Source organism: Nymphaea colorata, chromosome 7 (genome assembly GCF_008831285.2).
Source record: "Nymphaea colorata isolate Beijing-Zhang1983 chromosome 7, ASM883128v2, whole genome shotgun sequence".
Lineage (NCBI taxonomy): Eukaryota > Viridiplantae > Streptophyta > Magnoliopsida > Nymphaeales > Nymphaeaceae > Nymphaea > Nymphaea colorata.
Window position 1 is genome coordinate 19815954 of NC_045144.1, and position 4784 is coordinate 19820737.

At 36.1% G+C, this 4784-nt stretch overlaps 1 long non-coding RNA gene across 1 annotated transcript; it reads left to right on the forward strand.

The window, feature by feature from the left end:
• Positions 1-2690: 2690 nt before the first annotated feature.
• LOC116257796 (uncharacterized) lies at positions 2691-4692 on the forward strand. The gene is made up of 2 exons (XR_004173471.2): positions 2691-2919; positions 4323-4692. It is a non-coding gene; the product is annotated as an uncharacterized LOC116257796 (long non-coding RNA).
• Positions 4693-4784: the final 92 nt, after the last annotated feature.

Here is a 4784-nt window from a genome sequence, read left to right on the forward strand (position 1 = left end):
TTTGTCTCACAGCTCATTTTCACTGTTAATTTTGAGAACATGAAATTTAATCATGTAAGGCACAATTGCCAGTTTCTTGGACATGACTAATGTTATAACTAAATTTAAATGACAACCATAAAGGGTAATTAGCTCTTAATTGAACAGTTATCGATGAAAATGAAACACCAAATTAGAAGAAACTGAAACATGATACTCGTAGTTGAGATGGAGATTGATGATCAGATGTTCCTCACGATAAAAGAAGCAAAAGCATCACCAAGAAGTGCTCAGATGGGATGAAAAGGATGGGCGCAAGGGGGAGACATCCTCACTTCTACTTACAGGACTGCACCAAGCCTGACCAGATCGGATCTTGTTTAACCAGATTCAGACTTGACTGAGTTTCAGATTGGTGAATTTAATTATTCAATATAATTTAACCCCTCAATATTTGGTTAATTGGTAGCTGCTCTCTCTCTCTCTCTCTCTCTCTTGACTTCCTTTTGTAGAGCTTAATTGGCAAACTGACTAGAGAGGTGCAGTTGGCTTCGCTTTTGTACAGGTGTCAATGGATTGGACTCGAGTTTGATATAGTTACTATAGTATCTGACTAATCAGACATTGTTCTATCAGAAATGGGTCCAGATTCAGACTCTACTAATATACAAAACACAAAGAATATATGAATCTGGTTAGATCTGTCATATGTAGACATAACATTCATTTGAATTCACTAAGAAAAAAACATACAATCCAAATCCATTTGCGGAACAGATTTGAGTTCTCTTATTTGAATCCGATCCCACTTCAATTGAAATCAGATAAAATTCATCCCTAGTTTCATATAAGAATGAAGCCAGTAATGCATGTTCCTTCGATTGTCCATCTCATCCATCAGCATTATCATCAACACTACCTTGATCACCATAATGACATGCAACCTTAACCTTCATTTTAAGTCCATCTCATCCATCATCATCATCACCATCACCAGAGTTTGTTATAATGAAAGTTGTTACATATAGTCAATAAATTTATCTTCAAAATCCGAAATATTTTATAAAACAATATTTTCCCAGTACAATGCATATCCATATCTCTATAAATGCCCTGGTCTACCATTGGAATTGATTGATTTTATTCTCAATAGTTGACCATATATACAATAAAAGCCGCCAATAATTTATACTGCAAGTAGGTGATTCATTATTGTGAATGCAAAGTCAGCTCTGGTGGCCTTAATTGAGCCATTAAAACCCAGTCCCACAGTCCCCACATAGTTAAGAACCCTGAAATAGTCTCATTTACATTTCATGGGAACTTTGTGTTCTTAGAATGTATGTTCCTAAAACACATGTTCTAAGGACACCATAGAGACAAAGATTCAACAATTATACACTTGGTATAATTACATTATATTTCCCAAAAATATGGCATTTTTTTGGAATGTGTATTTCTTGAAACATGTGTTCCAAGAGCACAATCTTTTCTTATCAAATGCATGCATGCCCTTTTAATCCCTCGATGCCTCAAAAAGATATATGGTCTTGCAAAAATTTAGACATGCGCAACTTGAACAGCCTTTTAAATAAAACATACCATTCATTCCAAGTGGTCAACTTGAACAATTAAAGATTTTGACAATAGATATATATGACTCATCTGAACTAAGATTAAGCAATTAACCTTTATAAGAAAATGTGGGGAGAATTAATGATGTGTAGCTAACAATGCACATGCTTCATATCCTTGACGCATTTATAACTATCATAGTTAGATGAATTAAACGATGTATCTTAATATATAAGTGATGTAATATCATAAGAAAAATTAGTCACCTACACATGCATTGGGACGCTTTTTCTTAATTTCCGAATTGTCATAGGTTGACCTACCAACGGAAACACATTTATTTGGTTAAAAATGGAAAGCAAAACAATTAAAATTAACTTTTAGATTAGGGCAATAAACATGCTAAATCTTGATTTCTATCGACACTAATAAGCTTAACAAATAAATGTTTCCCCCTTTTTTCATTAACTGCTCAATAAATGAATGTCGAATGCAAGAGAAAGAGAAAAAATTGTTAAGGATGTTAGAGTGGTTGTTATTAAAATCTAATTTTCTTTCAATTAATTAACCAAGCTCAACATAGCCATGCATGAGTTGTTGTAAAGGAGCTGAGCATTATCTTTATTATTATTTTTAAAAATTTTAAATGGCCAAGATAAATAATGTCACGATGAATCATGTCGGACAAATTAAAGTTTTACCTAACAAAATTTTACAATTTTTTCCGTGCATATTTAAGTCGATTTAGCGTAAGGGATTTGAGATAACATTTTCATGAAAGTTGGAGTCAGATGCGTAGTGTTTTGCCAAAAAGACAGAAAAAAATTTGTTCTTTCCCTTGTCTCAACAACTTTAATTTAAATAGATTACCTTGCAGTTGTTGGTTTCTTGTAAGCAATGGGAGCATATCAAGCAGGTACCAGCTTCGAAGCTTCTGCAGAAGATATTGTGAGGCAGAAGAAGATGGCACTGTTCAGTGTTCATCACCATGAAAAACGTCACAACCAGGCTGCCAATTGCATGCAACAATTATTTCGAGTCAATCTGGACTGTAAAAAATCATAATGTACATTTAAGAGTACGAGCTGTCAGCTGCATTTCACTTAAAAGCTCTCTCTCTCTCTCTTCTCCCTCTCGCTCGCTCTAGATCTCTCCCCGGTCTCTATAAATAAGCAAAACTTATCGTTGCATTATTCATCCAAGCTCGCAGATCTACTGTTGTTGTGTTGTTTTTGTTCCTGTAACTCACTTTGTAGTAGCAAGTTAGGGCCATGGCAATGAAGCAAACCCATTTGTTCCTCTTCCTCGTCGCCCTTTTCTTAGTTTTTGCCCTGGTGTTGGCCGGAGAGCAACAACATGAAGAGAGTGAGTCTTATTCGTTGCCTTGAGCCCTTTGACAGTTTGACACCCACATGCACCCGTCTTTCCTTTCTTTTATATTTTATGCTTTGTAGACTTTCACTTTTATCCTGGCTAATTTCTTAAGGTTTGTCTCTCGACACAGTAGATGGAGGCAGGACTCAAAGTTCCATCCTCTTAATTTTAATGTGTTGCTTTTTATGCAAGCCTGGCTAGATGCTTAGAGGGTGTTTGGTGAGAACATTGTGTTTTGAGGACACATTTTCCTTACATGTTTAAGAACATCACGCTCTTGATGCCCTCTTAGTGAGTGTTTGATGTGAGGAACAGAATATCACGTTCACAAAAGTTGCACACCGTTCTATTCTCGAGGTTCGCAGAGGACGGAGTTTCGGTATTAAGGGGATTTTTAAAAGGAAATGTATCTTTTTGGACTTTGAATTTTTCTTTAATTTTTTTTTTCGTTGTAAGGGGTTTCCCTTTTTATTGATCAAAGTTATTTGGCCTTTACACTACTCCAAGTATAACGAGAATGAGTTCTATGCTCACGAAAAAGATGAAAAAAAGGTGGGGAGATGAGATATTTGAAATTGTTATAAAAAAAGGTCTTTTTTAGTCTTTTTATATATATTTTTAAATTTTTTAGTTTTATAAAAAGTTTTCTTTTTCTTTTAACAAGAAGCATTTTCATTATTAACCATATTGGTGCATAAAAATTTCATGCACCAGTGGGGCATCATAATTTACATGTTACATCTTGATGGACCTAAGTTCAGTTATATGAAACAGCAAGCCCGAATCACAACCCTAAAGCCAACTGAAATTTATTAATTATATATGTAGTGTTTATATGGGAAAAAAAATTCGCCCGTGGTCATGCGTGGGTTTAGGTTTAAATTTCACAACCGTTAACTATGATCTTGCATTCCCGATATGGATGATTAAACGATGGTCAGCTTAGGCCCATCCAATTTTGTAGTAACTATGGTAACCAACAAGATCCAAAAAAGAAAAATGGCGACTTTTTGCATTCGTTGGTTTCTTTTGAATTAACAGACAGTAACGAGATAGAATCCCTTACCTTCTTCAAGGCACAATTTTAGATCTGCAAGAGAAATTTGCATAAAAACCGGGGCAGTACTTGGACAATCTTTATTTCCTGATCTTTATCTTCTGCAATTTTAACGGGACCATCATCACTGCAGTGGGCCACATATAAGAATTTTGCATGTGGTTCGTGCAGCAAACAATGAGGAATTCAAGTACGAAGGAACAATCTTCCCGTCGAATGTCGACACGTAATCTAGATCGATTTGAAGGCTTCTTGTTCTTACTGTTTTCATGGTCTTCTCTTCCTTTACGTCATACTGCTTCAGGCAATCATCCCAGCTTTTCTCTGTGTTGCTCAGACGAGAACCGCATCAATGGTGCAGCTGGTAAGCTCGACGGACTGTTGGGAGGTGGTGGTGGGCTTGGGGGAGGGCGAAGGCCTTGCTTCCGCTGTAGAATTAGAGGTAAATTCTGCTGTGGCTTTATATGCTGCTCTGCTGAAGAATATGAACAGTACATCAAGGCCCAAGGTGTCCCTCACAACTGAAACTGATGGGTGCTGCGCATCATTAATGTTATTAGTATGTAATTTCACATCAAGCATATGGTTGATGTCTAAATAAGAGCATGTTGGTAGAAAGCATGCAGTTTGTCGAGTGCAAGCATAAGTCCTTTGTGGCATGTGTTTTCCTTGTTTAATGAAAACTGAATGAGCTGTTTGCCTTCAAACTTCCCTCATGCACATATTTCTTTGTGTGAGAAAAGAAAAAAAAAAAGGATAGCTGGTTGGATTGGTTTGATTCCTTTGGCCGCTACTTCAT